Here is a 19230-nt window from a genome sequence, read left to right on the forward strand (position 1 = left end):
TCTTTCTGTATTAGTGCCTAGCTAGAGTAGTGACAATGGATCCCAGGTTAGTGGTGTGCTCCTCTTGCAAGATGTGGAAGATCAGGGAGACCTCCAGTCTCCCTGACTGCTACATCTGCGAGAAGTACATCAAGTGCAGCTTCTTATAGATTATGTATGGAACAATCTGTAGCGTTCAAGCAGACTTCAATTATACTGGTGCCCAGGAAGAGCATGGTGACCTGCCTCAATGACTATCACCCAGTTACACTTATCCACAGTAATGAAGTGTTTTGAGAGGTTGGTGATGAAACATACCAGCTCCTGCCTAAGAGACATCTTGGACCTGCTCCACTTTGGCTACTGGAGCAACAAGTCCACAGCAGATGCCATCTCATTGGCTCTTCATTAAATCTTGGAACATCTGGACAGCAAAGGTGCATACATCAGGATGCCCTTTATTGATTACTGCTCAGTGTTCAATACCTTTGTCCTATCAAAACTAATCAATAAGTTCCAAGACCTTGGCCTCAATACCTCCTTATGCAATTGGATCCTGGGTTTCCTTACTTGTAGACCCCAGTCAGTTCAGATTGGCAACATCTCCTTCACGATCTCTATCAGCACAGATACACCACAGAGCTGTGTGCCTAGTCCCCTGCTCTACTCGCTTTACACCTATGACTTTGTGATTAAGCACAGCTCCAATGCCATATTCAAGTTTGCTGAGGACACCACTGTTGTGTATCAAAGATGGTGATGAATCAGCATTCAGGAGGGAGATTGAAAACTTGGCTGAGTTGTGTCACAACAACCTCTCACTCTATGTCAACAACACCAAGGAACTGATTCTAGACTTCAGGAGAACGAAACCAGAGATCCACAAGCCTGTCCTCATCGGAGGATCAGAGGTGGAGAGCGTCAGCAACTTTAAATACCTGGGTGTTACTATTTCAGAAGACCTGTCCTGGACCCAGCACATAAGTACAGTTGTGAAGAAATCACGGCAGTGCCTGTACTTCCTCAGGGATCTGTGGAAATTTGGCATGACATCTAAAACTTTGGCAGACTGGTGTAGTGGAGAGTGTATTGACCGGCTACGTCATGGCCTGGCATTGAAACACTAATGCCCTTGAATGGAAAATCCTACAAAGGTAGTGGATTCAGCCCAGTACATCACAGGTAAAGCCGTCCTAGCCATTGAGCACATCTACATGAAACATGGTCACAGGAAAGCAGCATCCATTATTAGAGATCCCCACCACCCAGATCATACTCTCTTCTTGCTGCTACCATTACGTAGAAGGTACCAGAGCCTCAGCACTCACACCACCAGGTTCAAGAACAGTTTCTATCCCTCAACCATCAGGCTCTTGGGAAAAAAAGGGATAATTACAGTCACTTGCCCCATTATTGAAATGTTCCCACACCAATGATTTCACTTTAAAGCCTCTTTATCTCATTATTTCATGTTTTCATTATTTATTGCTATTTACTTATATTTGCATTTGCACAGTTTGTTGTCTTCTGCACTCTGGTTGATCTTTCATTGGTCCTGTTCTAGTTGCTATTCTAAAGATTTGTTGAGTACGCCCACAGAAAAATGAATCTCGAGGTTTATATGGTGACCTATATGTACCTTGATAGTTAAATTTACTTTAAACTTTGAACTGGATATGGAGCTAGATAACCTATGATAATTTGGGAGAATGAGGAGTTCACAGACAGGAGCTACAGGGAAACAGTCGTAACTAAGTTGGGTGCGGCAACTAGAAGGGAGAGGGATAGAGAATGATAGATAGTACAGCGTCCCCTGTGGCTCATCTCCTTCACAACATGTATACTGCTTTGGATGCTGGACCTACCAGAGAAAAGCCGCAGCAACTAGTCTCTGGCACTCTGTAGCTCAGAAGGAAAAGGGTAAGAAGAGCAGTAGTGATAAGGGATTCAATAGTTAGGGGAACAGACAGCAGATTCTGTGGACATGAAAGAGACACCCAGATAGTATGTTGCCTCCCAAGTGCTAGAGTCAAGGACATGTCAGATTGGGTACACAGAATTCTTAAGTGGAAGGATGAGCAGCTAGAACTCATATACATTGTGGTACCAACAATATAGGCAGGAAAAGCGAGTCTGGATGGAACTATGGTGTTGAATACCGAACTGTAGTCCAAGAACAGCATTCTCACATAAGCATCCTTCTTCTACAGATGTGTAAGAACGGTACGTAGAGCAGTGGCTACTGCATCATCTGTCGATCGGTTGTGTCGGTAGGCGAATTGTAGGGGGTCCAGTGTGGTTGGTAGCAGGCTGCAGATGTAGTCCTTGACCAGCCTCTCAAAGCATTTGCTTACTAATGAGGTGAGTGCGACAGGACGCCAGTCGTTCAGGCGTGTTACCTTGGTCTTTTTGGTACAGGGACAATGGTGGATAATTTGAAGCAGGAAGGGGAGAGATTAAAAATGTCAGTAAACGCACCTGCCAGTTGTGCTGCACACATCCTGAGTACTCGCCCAGAGATACCATCCGATCCTGCAGCCTGTGACTGTCCATTTGTTGGAAACATCTGTGTATCTCAGCCTCAGAGATGACCAGGTTGTAGGTTGTAGAGGTGGCTTTCCTCGGAGGCTCAGATGTAGCAACATCGAACTGAGCATAAAAGTGATTGAACTCATCTGGAAGAGAGGCTGCGATGTTGGCGGCACCACAATGTTTGGCTTTGAAGTCTGCGATGGTATGCAGCCCTTGCTATAAGTCACGTGTGCTTTTCTTGGTGAATCTTGATTCAATCTTGTCCCTGTATTGTTTCGCAGCCTTGATAGCTTTGCGCAGATCATAGCTGCTTTGCTTGAGCTCTAGTTGATCGCCAGCGATGTAAGCTCGATGTCGCGCGGTAAGTGCTGCTCACACGGAACTATTGATCCGGGGTTTCTGGTTGGGGAAGGTTCTGACCGACTTCTGGGGGACAACATCGTCGATGCACTTCCGGATGAAGCATGTGACTCCATCCGTGAACTTGGAGACATCCTCATCATGGAAGACATTCCAGTCGACGTCATTGAAGCAGTCCTGCAGCATGGAGGCCGATTGGTCGGACCAACAGAGGCAAAAGCAAGATCGAAGAGTGATCTGATTTTCCAAAAGCCGGGCGAAGGAGAGCTTTGTAAGCATTGCAGAAGGGAGTGTAACAATGGACAAGTATCTTATCTCCACGAGTGCTCACCTGGATGCGCTGACAAAACTTCGGAGAGACTTTCGTCAGCGACATTCGATTAAAGTCAGTGGTGATGATGAAGGCAGCCTCCGGGTGTACAGCCTCCAGCGTGTTGATGGTCTTGTACAGTTCCTGAGAGCCAGGTCAGTATCAGCCTGCGGCAGAATGTACACCGTTGTGATGATAACAGCCGTGAACTCTCTCAGCAGCCAGTAGGGTCTGCACAGCAGCATCAGGTATTCCAGGTCTGGGGAACAGAAGGATTTGAGTGCATGCACATTCTGGGGGTTACACCATGTATTGTTGACCATGAAGCATACCCCTCCTCCTTTACTCTTCTCAGAGAGGTTTATTGATCTGTCTGCCCGGAACAGGGAGAACCCAGAGGGCTCGATGGCATGATCCGGTATCTCTTCCATCAGCCAGGTCTTCATGAAGCAGAAGACGTTTCATTCCTTTGTTTCCCGCTGATAGGAGATTGTCAGTTCACAAAGCTTGTTGTCCAGGGACTGAACGTTAGCCAGGAGTAAGCTGGGGAGCGGTGGCCCATTTGCATGCCATCTCAGGCTCACCAGGATTCTGGCCCTTCTCTCTCACCTCCGGCACTTCTTCCGAGGTAGTGGCGGTGTAAGAGATGAGTCTCCCATGGATCGCGCAAGCAGGGGTTCCCAGTGTAGGAAAGGCAGCACATAGTGGGTCAATGCCGTCTTTCCGATGTTCAGAAGGGTCAGAAGTATCTGATGTGACTATCAGCTACTTGAACAGAAAATGCTAAGAAAATCATAGAAATTCGTAGTATACTGTAGATTTGGAACGGAGCTTGCAAAACGGCCGCCGTATGCGGTGCCATCTTGAAGGAGTATCACCTGTACAAAAAGAACCCAATATCCTTCCAGGCAGGTTTGCTGGAGCTGTTGTGGAGGGTTTAAACTAAGTTGTCAGGAGGATGAGAACTAGAGTGGAAGATCAGAGATGGAGCCATTGGTGTAACAGTACATAGACTGTGAGGAAAAGTGGGCAGTGAATAGGACATAATTAATTGCAGTCAATTGAATGAGTTGAAATGTGAAATGTATCAAGAACAATGGTGATAAAATTAGAGCATGGATCAGTACATGGAACCCCCAACGTTGTGGCAATTATGGAGACTTGGCTGACACAAGGGCAGGAATGGCTGCTCCGTGTTCCAGGGTTTAGATGTTCCAAAAGTGACAGGGGAGGACATAAAAAAGATAGGATAGTAGCATCACACACAACACCCACAAAATGCTGGAAGAACTCAACCAGCAAGGCAGCATCTATGGAAAAAAGTACAATCAACGTTTCAGGCCAAGACCCTTCAGCAGGACTGGAGGAAAGAAAGACGAGAAATCAGAGTAACAAGGTGGGGGAGGGGAGGAAGAAACACAAGGTGATAGATGAAACCTGAGAGGAGAGAGGGGTGTAGTAAAGAGCTGGGAAGCTGATTGGTGAAAGCGATACATGGCTAGAGAAGGGCGAATCTGATACAAGAGGACAGAAGGCCATGGATGAAAGAAAAGGGGGAGGAGTGCCAGAGGGAGGTGATAGGCAGGTAAGGAGATACAGTGAGAGAGGGAAATGGGAATGAGGAATGGTGAAGGAGGGGCATTACCCAAAGTTTGAGAACTTGATGTTCATGCCACCAGGTTGGAGGCTATCCAGACAGAATATAAGGTGTTGTTCCTCCAACTTGAGTGAGTTAGAGAAGCATGACAATAGAGGAGGCCATGGACTGACGTGTCAGAACAGGAATGGGAAGTGGAATTAAAATGGGTGGTCACTGGGAGATCCTGCTTTTTCTGGCGGATGGAGCGTAGATGCTCAGCGAAACAGTCTCCCAATCTACAGTGAGTCTCACTGATATACAAGAGGCCACACCAGGTGCACCAGACACAGTATATGGCCTCAAAGACTCACAGGTGAAGTGTCACCTCACCTGAAAGGACTGTTTGGGGCCCTGAGTAGTCGTATAGTAGTTAGGGAGGAGGTATTGGGGCAGATGCAGCAATTGTTCCGCTTGCAAGGATAAGTGCTAGGAAGGAGATCACTGGGGAGGGACAAATGGATAAGGGAGTTGTATAAGGAGCGATCAGAAAGTGGGGACTGGAGGGGGAGGGGAGATGGTGGTGGGATCCCATTGGAGATTGAGGAAGTTACGGAGAATTGCTGGACACGGAAGCTGGTGAGGTGGTGGGTGAGGACAAGAGGAGCCCTATCCATGGTGGGGTGGTGAGAGGATGGGGTGAGGGCAGATGTGAACAAAATGGAAGAGATGCGGCTGAGGGCGGCGTTGATGGTGGAGGAAGGGAAACCCTTTTCTTTGAAGGAGGAGATCTCCTTAGTTTTGGAATGAAAAGCCTCATTCTGAGAGCAGCTGCAGCAGAGATGGAGGAATTGAGAGAAAGGGCTAGCATTTTTATAAGTAACAGGGTGGGAACAGGTATAGTCCAGGTAGCTGTAAGAGTCAATGTGCTTGTAACAGACATCAGTAGATGAGCTGCCTCCAGAGATCAACATTTCTTGCCCTCACCTACCATCCCACCAGCCTTTCGTCCTCTTCTGTCAGATTCCCTCTTCTCCAGCCCTGTATCTTTTTCACCAATCAGCTTCACAGCTCTTCACTTCACTCCCCCGCCCTCTTGGTTTTACCCATCACCTTGTGTTTCTTCCTCCCCTCTCCCCACCTTTTTACTCTGACTCCTCATATTTTTTTCTCCTGATCTGCTGAAGCATCTCGCCCAAAAGGTTGACTGTACGCTTTTCCATAGATGCTGCCTGCCTGCTGAGTTCCTCTAGCATTTTGTGTGTGTAGCTTGGATTTCTAACATCTGCAGATATTCTTGTCTTAGAGTACTGTGTTCAGTTCTGGTTGCCTCATGATGGTAAGGATGTGGAAGCTTTGGAAAGGGTGCAAAGGAAATTTATCAAGATGCCTGGCCTGGTCTGCTGCGTTCACCAGCAACTTTGATGTGTGTTGTTTATCAAGTTGCCGTTTGGATCAGAGAACATGTTTATGGGGATTGGTTGAGCAAGCTAGGGTTTTTCTCTTTGGAGCAAAGGCGGATGAAACGTGACTTGATAGCGGTGTAGTATAAGATGATAATAGACGTTGATAGAGTGGACAGCTAGTATCTTTTTCCCAGGGCGGAAATGGCTAATATGAGAGGGCATAATTTTAAGGTGATTGGAGGAAAGTATGGGTGGATGCTGATGGCAGGAGTTTAACACAGAGAGTGGTAGGTATGTAGAATGCACTGCGAAAGTGGGTGGTCAGAGATATTTAAGGGACTGTTAAATAGACACATGGATGAAAGAAAAATCGAGGGCTATGTGGGAGAGAAGCATTAGATCAACCTTTTTTGTGCCATGGACCAATACCATTAAGCAGGGCGTCTGTGGACTCCAGGTTGGGAACCCCTGCTTTAGATAGACCTTGGAGCAGGTTAAAATGTCAACAGATCGACCTGGGCTGAAGGGCCTGTACTGTGCTGTATTGTTTTATGTTCTATATTTTTCCTTTTAAAAATTGGAGCTCTTTTCAGAGCAGAGAAGTTAGACAGTAACTTACTCAGGCTATTGAAAACTGTAAGAGGTTTTGGTACAGCAAGGAAAGAGAAGTTGTTCCACTTGCTGAGGGGTTCAGTAATGAGAGGGCATAGGAAACCTGGGAGGAAAGAAGAATTTCCTTCATGATCAGGAAGGAGTACAGGGCACAGATTCAGAGGAGAAGGGATTCAGATCTGTACTTGTAAGGAAATATCTATGGGACAGCAGGAAAGAGCAGGAGTGTGGAACAGTTTGGATGGTTGTTTCAAAAACTGGCACAGGCAGACTGGCCAAATGGGACCCCCCGCCCCCCGCCTTTGCCACTCGTATTATAAGCTTGACCATGTATCAATGTGATTTAATCATCTGACTTTTACATATGTCTGCTTTTAAATTGCTAATCCATTGATAATGCTGAGACTCAATACCCTCCCTGCACTTCTCTCCAATTTGCATGTGCAAGCTAGAAATTCTCTGCAGTATATAGACATGTCCGACACAAAAGGCATTCTTCCTTTTTATTTCCAGTTCTCTTCCTTTTATCACCCCAGTATATCTATCCCAGCAGGAAAGTAAAATTCTGAAGATGCTGTGAGTCTGAAATAAAAGTACAGGAAGCTAATTAATACACAGCAGGCAGGACCTTGGAAAGAGAAACAAATATAACACTCTAGGTAAATGACCTCTGATTGAAACTGTCAAAGCCTTTTAAACAGGGAGCTAATATAATAAGATATGAAATAGAATGACAAATCAGCTCTTTATTGTTGCAAACAGTTCTGAGTGAATGTTTTCCAAATGCATTTCTGCACAAGTAATTCTTGTTAGGAATGGCCAGTTTGCAAAGTACAAACAAAAAGTTCTTTGTGGTTTCCCAAAGTTCATCCAATTTCTTGCCAACATCAACACATCACATCTTTCACAGTTGTCTGTCAATTCTTCAGCTTCAAAAATGGAAACACTCACAGGGCCAATGAATGAGGCAAGCTTAACTTTAAAAACACTGATTAATTTTGAAACATGACAAATTGACAGCTCATAACCAAGGGCATTGAACATCGGTGTGGGGAATGACCGGACTTCCTTGAGTAGCAAAATGGAGTCTGTGCTACATCTCAAAGCAGTCACTGTTAGGTTTTCCTAATCTGTTGGTCATTCATCTGAATCAATACTTTCAGCCGCAGTATAATTCTCACTATTATTTTCAAGCCTCTAACAAGTGTGCAACTTTGGCAAAGCAGTGATCTGAGAGAGATTGCTGAATGGTGGACTACATCTACTCTAGTCTGTATATTAGACCACAGTTTCAGCAAACTAATAGGATCATTGTTCTTCAGTTATATTTACTTCCTTTCCTGGGCTATGCAAGTATCTAAGCCAAGTGTGCCCTGATCTGCTAAGTTCCTGCAGCATTCTGTGTGTGTTGCCAAGTATAAGTATACCCTTTTGTCCCACAAGACATTCAGTGTCCCACTGAAATGGTCCTCTCTAGGACTAAAATGTTTTCATTATATTAACTGCTCAATTAAATTCATTGTGCCCTTCAACATCTTATATACCCTCAATGAAATTCTTCACTCTCCCAGGGACACAGTGAGTGCATTCCTTTACCTTCCGGGCACACACTGAGCATATCACTTCAGACTCACAGTGAACCCTTTCAAACACTTTTCTTTGAAACCATTAATAAAATGACATTTTTATCTTGCTTTCAATAGAATGAAGAGATCTCTCCCTGTTTCCAATACTTAGGAGAAGCCTCAGCATTAAGATAGAACATAGATGAGAGAACAGTACAACACAGGAACAGGCTCTTCAGCCCAACGTGTCTGTGTAAATCCTGAAACCAAATGAAACATCCCATCCATCACCGTGCAGTCAATATTCCTGCATTCCCGGCCTGTTCTTACATCTATGTTATGCTTGCTAAACATTGCAATCACATCTGCTTTCACCACCTTCCCTGGTACTGTGTTCCAGGCATCTGCCTCTTATTGTCTAAAAGACTTGCCCCATAAATCTCCTCTAAACAGTCTCCTTCTCACCTTAAAGCTAAAGTATTTGATGTTTTCACTCTGGGGAAAAGAACCTTACCCGTGCCTCTCATCATTTTATTTACCTGTATCTTCTACCTCAGCCTCTGATGCCTCAGGGAAAGTAATCCAAGTTTGTCCAACTTCTCCTTACAGCTGATACTCTCTAATACAGGCAACATCTTGGTGAACCTCTTCTGTATCCTCAACAAAGTCTCATCCTTCTTCTGATGCAGAAACCAGAAATGCACACAATACATTAAATACTGTAGCACTAAGGTTTTATACAGTTGCAACATGACTTGCCAACTTTTATAATCAATGCCCAAGCCAATGAAGGCAAGTATGCTGTATGCTTCACCATGCTGTCTACTTGTGTTGCCACTCTCAGTGAGCTATGGACTTGTACTCCAAGATGTGCTCCTAGAGGTCCCACCATTTACTGTATACTTTCCTCTTACAATTGATCTCCTAAAGTGCAATACCGCACACTTGTCCAGTTAAACTCCATCTGCTGTTTCTCTGCCTGTTTTTCCAGGATTTCTTTATCCTATTGAATCCTTTCACAACCTTTCTCATTATTCTCAACTTCACTGTTTTTTGTGTCATCTGCAAACATACTAATCAGACCACCTACATATTCATCCACGTCATTTATTGGTATTGGAGTTGGTTTATTATTGCCAATATATTAAGGTACAGTGAAAAACTTTGTTTTACAGACTGTTCACAGAAATCAAATCAGTACAGAGTGCATTGAGGTAGAACAAGGTTAAACAATAACAATGCAGAATGATGTGTTAAAGATACAGAGAAATTGTGGTGCAGGTAAACAATAAAGTCTAAGATCATAACGAGTTAGATAGTGAGATTGAGTTCATAAGACCAAAAGACATAACAGCAGAATTAAGCCATTCAGCCCATCGAGTCCACCCCACCATTTCATCATGACTGATCTGAGATCCCATTCAACCCCATACACCTGCCCTCTCACCATATCCATTGATGCCCCAACCAATCAAGAATCTTATCAACTTCTGCTTTGAATATATCCATGGACTTGGCCTCCACCACAGTCCGTGGCAGAGCATTCCGCAGATTCATCACTCTTTGGCTAAAAAAATGCCTCCTTACTTCTGTTCTAAAAGGTCGCCCCTCAATTTTCAGGCGCTGCCCTCTAGTTCTAGGTACCCCCACCATAGGAAACATCCTCTCCACATCCATCTTATCTAGTCCTTTCAATGTTCGGTAGGTTTCAATGAGATCCCCATGCATTCTTCTAAATTCCAGTGAGTACAGGCCCAAAGCTGCCAAACGCTCCTCATATGTTAACCCCTTCATTCTCAGAATCACCCTCGTGAACCTCCTGTGGGCTTTCCAATGACAACACCTCTTTTCTGAGATATGGGGCCCAAAACTTTTGACAAAACTCCAAGTGCAGCCTGACTAGTGTCTTCTAAAACTTCAGCATTATCTCCTCGTTTTTAATTTCTATTCACCTTGAAATAAATGCCAACGTTGCATTTGTCTTCTTTATCACTGACTCAACCTGTGGATTAACCTTCTGGGAGTCTTGCACGAGGACTCCAAAGTCCCTTTGCACCTCTGATGTTTGAATTTTCTCCCCATTTAGATAATAGTCTGCACGATTGTTCTTTTTACCAAAATGCATTATCATACATTTTCCCAACACGTATTCCATCTGCCACTTTTTTGCCCATTCTTCTAATTTGTCTAAGTCCTGCTGCAATCACATTGCTTCCTCAGCACTACCTACCCTTCCACCTATCTTTGTATAATCTGCAAACTTTGCCACAAAGCCATCAATTCCACTATCTAAATCATTGACAAACAACGTGAGAAGTACCAGTCCTGTTATTGACCAGAGGAATACCACCAGTCACTGGCAGCCAACCAGAAAAGGCCCCCTTTATTCCCACTCAGTGCCTCCCGCCCATCAGCCATTCCTCTATCCATGTCAGTATATTTCCTGTAACACCATAGGATTTTATCTTGTTAAGCAGCCTCATGTGTGGCACCTTATCAAATGCCTTCTGAAAATCTAAATAAATGACATACACTGTCTCTCCTTTGTCCACCCTGTTTGTCACTTCCTCAAAGAACCCCAACAGATTTATCAGGCAAAATTCCCCTTTACAGAAACCATGCTGACTTTGACTTATTTTATCATTAGTCTCCAAGTACCCCAAAACCTCATCCTTAATAGACTCAAACACTTTCCCAACCACTGAGGTTATGCTAACTGGCCTGTAATTTCCTCTTTTGTCTTCCTCCCTTCTTAAAGAGTGGAGTGACATTTGCAATTTTCCAGTCCTCCAGGACCATGCTAGAATCAAGTCCTTCTTGAAAGATCATGACCGATGCATCTGTTATCTTTTCAGCAACCTCTTTCAGGACTCAGAACTCTGGGATGTAGTCCACCTGGTCCAGGTGACTTATCCTTTGAGTTTGCTTAGCATATTTTCCTTTGTAATAGCAATGGCACTCATTCCTGCTCCCTGACACTCACAGACCTCTGGCATACAGCTAGGGTCTTCCACAGCAAAGACTGAAGCAGAGTACTTATTAAGTTCATCTGCCATTTCATTGACCCCCATTACTACATAGCCAGCACTATTTTCCAATGGTCCAGTGTCAACTCTCACCTCCCTTTTATTTCTTATATAACTGAAAAAACCTTTGGTATCCTGCTTTATATTATCTGCTAGTTTGCCCTCATATTTCATCTTTTCCCTTCTTTTGGCTTTTTTAGTTGTCTTTTGTTGGATTTTAAAAGCTTCCCAATGATCCAAGTTCCCACTTACTTTTGCTACCTTCTATGTCTTTTCCTTGGCTTTTATGCAGTCCTTAGCTTCCCTTGTCACCCATGGTTCCCTAGCCCTACCATTTGAGAACTTCATTTTCTGTGGGACATATCTATTCTGTGCCTTGTGAACTATTCCCAGAAACTTCAACCACCTCTGTTCTGCCATCATCCCCGCCAGTATCCCCCTCCAATCCACCTGGGCAGGATCCTCTCTCATGCCTCTGTAATTCCCTTTATTCCATTGCGATATTAATACATGTGAGTTATGCCTCTCCCTCTCAAATTGCAGTATGAATTCAATCATATTATAATCACTGCCTCCTGAGGGTTCCTTTACATTAAAATGACTAATAAAATCTTGGTTATTACACAGGACCCAATCTAAGGTCGCCTTTCCCCTAGTAGGCTCAAGCACAAGCTGCCCTAGGAAGCCAGCATTCAACAAATTCTCTCTCTTGCAAGCCAACACCAAACTAATTTTCCCAATCCCCTTGCATATTGAAGTCCCCCATTACAATTGTGACATTACCCTTATTACATGCCATTTCCAGCTCCCTTTGCAATCTTAACCCCACATCTTGGCTACTATTTGGGGGCCTATATATGATTCCCATAATTTTTTTTTACCCTTACTGTTTCTTAACTCCACCCACAAAGATTCAACATTCTCTGACCCTATATCACCTCTTTCTAAAGATGTAATTCCAACTCTTACCAGCAGAGCCGCACCACTGCCTATGCCTTCCGCCTGTCCTTTCGGTACAAAATATATTCTTTGATGTTAAGCTCCCAACTAGAATCTTTCAGCCACAACTCAGTGATGCCCACAACATCATGCCAACCAATCTCTAGTTACGTGATTTAAATACAGTACCTTCAGTCCTGCATTCTTCGCCCTTTTGTATTTGCCTCTGTGATAGAAATTAACTCTTTGCTCTGTCTGCATTTGTACCCAAATATTGGCTTGTCCTTTCTTACATTCATATCACATCATCTACTTGTAAATCTGCTGGGTCATCCTCAGCTCTGTCATACTGGTTCCCACCCCCAGCCCCCTCCATTTTAGTTTAAACCACTCCCAGCAGCCCTACCAAACCTGGCCGCAAGGATATTGGTCCCCCTTGGATTCAAGTGCAACCCCTTCCTGTTGTATAGGTCACACCTGCCCCAATGATCCAGGAATCTGAATCCCTGCCCCCCGCTCCAATTCTTCAGTCACACATTTATCTGGCACCTGATTCTTTTCCTATCCTCACTGTCGCGTAGTACAGGCAGAAATCCCAAGATTACTACCCTTGAGGTCCTGCTTCTCATCTTCCTTCATAAGTCCCTGTATTCAGTTTTCAGGACCTCCTCCGTTTTTCTACGTATGTCGTTGGTACCAATATGTACCATGACTTCTGGTTGCTCACTCTCCCACTTCAGGATATTGTGGATGTGTCCAGAAACATCTTGAACCCTGGCACCTGAGAGGCAAGTACCATCCATGTTTCCTTTTTGCATCTACGGAATCACCTGTTTGTCCCCCTAACTACAGAGTACCCTATTACTACTGTCATCCTCTTCAGTTTCCTGTCCTTCTGAGCCACAGGGCCAGACTCAGTGCTAGAGACACAGCCACTGTTACTTCCCCCAAGTATGTCTTCCTCCCAACTGTACTCAAAATGGAGTACTTATTGTTGAGGGGACAGCCACAGGGGTGTTCTCCACTATCTGACGTTCTCCCTTCCCTCTCTTCACAGTTGCCCATTTTTCTGTCTCTGGTGGCCGTGGGGTGACTACCTTCCTGTAAACTCCTGTCTATCACCGCTTCACCTTCGCTAACAAGCGCAAGGTTATCAAGCTGCAGCTCCAGTTCTCTAACACGGTCTCCAAGGAGCTGCATCTCGATGCACCTGTTGCCGATGTGGCCATCGGGGAGGTTGGTAATCCCACATCTGACACCCAGAAGAGAAACTGGCTCTGCAGACATACACTCTATTCTCTCAAGAGTTAATTCAGAACAAAGAAATAAGACATGAACTTACCTACTTACTTTACCTCCGCCTGTTCTCACCAGAGCCTTATTACTCTGACATAGACCACTCCGACGATGACCACTCCTACAATGTCCGCTCTGCTAGAGAGTATCTCTCTTTTCAAAGGTTTCAAAGGTACATTTAATGTCAGAGAAATGTATACAATATACATCCTGAAATGCTTTTTCTTCGCAACCATCCACGAAAACAGAGGAGTGCCCCAAGAATGAATGACAGTTAAATGTGAGAACCCCAAAGTACCCCCCAGCTCCTCTCCCTCCCGCGCATTAGCAGCAGCAAGCAAAGATCCCCCTTCCCCCCACCGGCAAAAAAAAGTATTGGCACCTGCCATAGAGCACTCAAGCGTGAGCAAGGCAACAGCAAAGACTTGCAGTACTCCAAAGACCACATTGTTCACCCGGCATTCGACATACCACAGACTCTCTCTCTCTCCCTAATGAGGTAGAAATAGTGTCTCCGTTTCACAATGAGAGGGGACGCATAACAAACAACTTGCTGGTTTGCAACATTAAAAGTCTATTGCGTCGCTTTATCCGAGCACTGTGCCCAAAGATCTGGGGTCTCTGGGCTTACAGCCTTAGATCTTCCATCTCCCACAACAGACCAGTCTTCTGCTCGGACACCGACCGCTGATCCCCCCCCCCATCTCCACAAAAACGCAGTCTTCCAAAGGCAAGCAGAACTCTTAGCCCAACCCTTGGCGTGCCAAAGAACGGCCAGTTGTGAAAACCCGAGAGCAGGTCCCATTCCCGCAAAGAACCATGGTCAGCGTGTAACTCCAGGTCAGGGTCTTCAAAAGAACCCTGAACCTTTTATAGAGACTGGGTTTTTAAAACTCTTTACTGGACCTCTGCAAAAACCCTTCTGGTGCATCTGCATAGTATTTCAAACGAAGATTCCCCCTAAAAGACTTCCTGCTTTTTAAAGCTCTTCACCAGACCTGTGCAGGAATGCTTCTGTTGTGTTTGCTCAGTATTCCATTCAATGAGTCCAACAGGAGTCCCAGCACAAACCCTTATGAAACCTTACTGGTTGCGGACCCCCAGCACTACCCTTTATCTCCCTGGGCCAAGCCAATTTTAAACAGGATCTACCAAGTCTCCATGGATCCCATGTGCCTTAATCTATCACAAAGGATATTTTCAATTACCTTACTAAAGTTTCTGGAGACAACATCCACTGCTCTACCCTCATTAATCATCTTCATCGCCTCCTCAAAAAACTCAATCAAGTTCATAAATTAAACAAGGTGTGCCCTTTTCAATCCATTTCAATGTATATTTGTCCAATCCAACCCTGCTGACAATCCCAAATATGGCCATGGTTTTCCAAATGCTATCCCTAAGATGGACTAGAGGAAAGAAATGAAAGAGGTGAGAAATGGGTAGAATGGTGCAAGATGAATAATCAGGTCATTGTGAATACTTACTTTAAAAACCATCCAAGACGCTTGTGGACCTGGAAAAGTCCAGGTGATAACACTAGAAATCAAAATGATGTTATTACTATAAACCAAAGATTTAGAAACTCAGTGACTCAATGCAAAACAAATCCAGGTGCAGACTGTAATAGTGACCATAACCCAGCAGTATGTCATGTAAAAGTAAAACTTAAAAAACTAAAGAAGCAAAACCCTGAACAATCCTTTGACTACTTGCAATTAATTGAAGAAGAAAACTTAAGACAAAAATTTGCAATTGAAGTAAGGAATAGATTTCAAAGTCTAGAAATAGAATCTGTTGAAGATGATAGCAATCATGTAGAAATTAAATTTAACTCTCTAAAGGATGCCTTGGTAGAATCAGCAAAGTCAGTGATTCCTAAAATAGGAAAAAAAGCACTCTTTGTCTTCTGTGGGCAAGCCAATTCTAGATCCACAAAGCAAGGTCTCCATGGATCCCATGCCTCCTTACTTTCTCAATAAGCCTAGCATAGGGTACCTTATCAAATGTCTGGCTGAAATCCATATACACTACATCTACTGCTCTATCTTCATCAAAGTATTTAGTAACATCCTCAAAAAATTCAGTCAGCCTCGTAAGGTACGACCTGCCTTAACGACCTGCCTTTGACAAAGCCATGCTGACTATGCCTATACCTCTCCAAATGTTCATGAGGTTTAGGAAGCATGACTCACTGAAACCTACATGAGGTTTAGGAAGCAAGGATCAGATAGGTCTATTGAGGAATATAGGGAAGCAAGAAAGGAGCTTAAGAAGGGGCTGAGGAGAGCAAGAAGGGAGCATGAGAAGGCCTTGGCGAGTAGGGTAAAGGAAAACCCCAAGGCATTCTTCAATTATGTGAAGAACAAAAAGATGACAGGAGTGAAGATAGGACCGATTAGAGATAAAGTTGGGAAGATGTGCGTAGAGGCTGTGGAAGTGAGCGAGGTCCTCAATGAATAATTCTCTTCAGTATTCACCATGAGAGGGAACGTGATGACGGTGAGGACAATATGAGTGAGGTTGAAGTTCTGGAGCGTGTTGATATTAAGGGAGAGAAGGTGTTGGAGTTGTTAAAATACATTAGGATGGATAAGTCCCCGGGGCCTGACGGAATATTCCCCAGGCTGCTCCATGAGGCAAGGGAAGAGATTGCTGAACCTCTGGCTAGGATCTTTATGTCCTCATTGTCCATGGGAATGGTACTGGAGGATTGGAGGGAGGCGAATGTAGTCCCCTTGTTCAAAAAAGGTAGTAGGGATAATCCGGGTAATTATAGACCAGTGAGCCTTACGTCTGTGGTGGGAAAGCTGTTGGAAAAGATTCTTGGAGATAGGATCTATGTGCATTTAGAGAATCATGGTCTGATCAGGGACAGTCAGCGTGGCTTTGTGAAGGGCAGATCATGTCTAACGAGCCTGATAGAGTTCTTTGAGGAGGTGACCAGGCACATAGATGAGGATAGTACAGTGGATGTGATCTACATGGATTTTAGTAAGGCATTTGACAACGTTCCACATCGTAGGCTTATTCAGAAAGTCAGAAGGCATGGGATTCGGGGGAGTTTGGCCAGGTGGATTCAGAATTGGCTTGCCTGCAGAAGGCAGAGGGTGGTGGTGGAGGGAGTACATTCAGATTGGAGGATTGTGACTGGTGGTGTCCCACAAGGATCGGTTCTGGGACCTCTACTTTTCGTGATTTTTATTAACGACCTGGATGTGGGGGTAGACAGGTGGGTTGGCAAGTTTGCAGACGACACAAAGGTTGGTGGTGTTGTGGATAGTGTAGAGGATTGTCAAAGGTTGCAGAGAGACATTGATAGGATGCAGAAGTGGGCTGAGAAGTGGCAGATGGAGTTCAACCCAGAGAAGTGTGAGGTGGTACACTTTGGAAGGACAAACTCCAAGGTAGAGTACAAAGTAAATGGCAGGATACTTGGAAGTGTGGAGGAGCAGAGGGAGCTCGGGGTACATGTCCACAGATCCCTGAAAGTTGCCTCACAGGTAGATAGGGTAGTTAAGAAAGCTTATGGGGTGTTAGCTTTCATAAGTCGAGGAATAGAGTTTAAGAGTCGCGATGTAATGGTGCAGCTCTATAAAACACTGGTTGGGCCACACTTGGAGTACTGTGTCCAGTTCTGGTTGCCTCACTATAGGAAGGATGTGGAAGCATTGGAAAAGGTACAGAGGAGATTTACCAGGATGCTGCCTGGTTTGGAGAGCATGGATTATGTTCAGAGATTAAGGCTTTACTCTTTGGAGAGAAGGAGGATGAGAGGAGACATGATAGAGGTATACAAGATATTAAGAGGAATAGAGCCTCTTAGTGCCTCCAGTCCCTCTTCCCCAGGGTACCACTGCTCAATACAAGAGGACATGGCTTTAAGGTAAGAGGTGGGAAGTTCAAGGGAGATATTAGAGGAAGGTTTTTTACTCAGAGAGTGGTTGGTGTGTGGAATGCACTGCCTGAGTCAGTGGTGGAGGCAGATACACTAGTGAAATTTAAGAGACTATAGACAGGTATATGGAGGAATTTAAGGTGAGGGGTTATATGGGAGACAGGGTTTAAGGGCCGATATAACATTGTGGGCTGAAGGGCCTGTACTGTGCTGTACTGTTCTATGTTCTCTGAATTGATCCACTTGACCCAAAACAGGAGTGTGTGGGCCATGGCAGTCAAAGCTCAAACTGGGCACAGCACCTGATGATGATGATGTATCCCTACCACTGATGTAGGGTTCACCAGCCTACAATTTGATGGATTATACTTACTGCCTTCTTAAACTAATACTGTCTTGGGATTTATGTAGCTGCTACCTCTGAAAGGCAATGAATACTCCTCACCATCCTCTTGAAATGTCACATTACTTCTCTTCGCTAATGCTACTCCAGTTCTAAATGTTTCCACTCTTGATTTTATGGTGAGCTGGGTTGTTCAAAAAGTATTGATTACTAGAACAACAATAACCTTATTGAAAGTAGCGCTGGATGTTGTCTATGTGGATTTTAGTAAGGTGTTTGACAAGGTCCCTCAGGAGGCTCATTCAGAAGATTAAGATGGATGGGATCGATGATGAATTGGCTGTTTGGATCATGAACTGGCTTGACAATAGAAAACAGAGGGTAGTGATTGAAAGGACTTTTCTAGCTGAAGGTCTGTGATTAGTGGTGATCTGCAGGCATCTGCTGTTTCTGATGTATGTAAATAACCTGGATGAAAATGTAGATGGGTGGGTTGGGAAGTTTGCAGACGAAACAAAGATTGATGGTGTTGTGGATAGTGTAGATCAGTGGTCCACAATCTCTGGTCCGTGGCCTGGAGGTTGGGGACCACTGGTGTAGATGACTGCCAAAGAATACAATGGGATACAGATCAGTTGCAGATATTGGTGGAGGAATAATGGATAAGTTTAACCCTGACAGATGTGAAGTGTTGCACCTTGGTCGGGCAAATATAAAGAGACAGTACACTGTTAAGGGCAAGACCCTTAACAGTGTTGATGAGCAGAGGGATCTTGGGGTCCAAGTTCATAGATCCCTGATAGTGGCTACACAGATTGTTAGGGTGGTTAAGAAGGCACTTGGTTGTTTGATTTTATTAGTAATGGCTAAGTTCAAAAGTCGGGAAGTTATGTTGCAGTTTTATAAAACTCTAGTTAGGCTGCATCTAGAGAATTGCCTACAATTCTGGTCACTGCATTTTAGGAAGGATATCTAGGCTCGGGAAAGAGTGCAGAAGAAGCTTACGAGGATGCCGCCTGGATTCAAGAGCATGAACCATAATGAGGGGTTGCACAAGCTTGGATTGTTTTCTCTGGAGCGTTGGAAGCTGAGGGTAGATTCAATGTTGAGGTTTATAAGATTTTGAAAGGCACAGATACAGTAGACAGACAGTTCTTTTTCCCAGGATTGAAATGTATAATACCAGAGGGCTTATGTTTAAGCTGACAGGGAGTAATTTGAAAAGAAGTATGAGGGACAAGTTTTTTACACAGAGTGGTGTTTCCTGGAATGCACTCACTGGGCTGGTGGTAGAGACAGATACATTAGGGATTTTTAAGAGACATTTAGATAGACACATGAGTATAAGGAAAATGGAAGAATAAGGACATTTTGTAGGCAGAAGAGAT

General features: G+C 44.3%; 1 protein-coding gene across 1 annotated transcript in view; it reads left to right on the forward strand.

Annotated features, from left to right (window-relative positions):
- vwa8 (von Willebrand factor A domain containing 8) overlaps positions 1-19230 on the forward strand; it is a 485234-nt gene that overhangs the window by 413055 nt on the left and 52949 nt on the right. The gene's annotated exons all lie outside the window — the stretch shown is intronic.

This window comes from Mobula hypostoma, chromosome 6 (assembly GCF_963921235.1).
Source record: "Mobula hypostoma chromosome 6, sMobHyp1.1, whole genome shotgun sequence".
In the NCBI taxonomy this organism is placed as follows: domain Eukaryota; kingdom Metazoa; phylum Chordata; class Chondrichthyes; order Myliobatiformes; family Myliobatidae; genus Mobula; species Mobula hypostoma.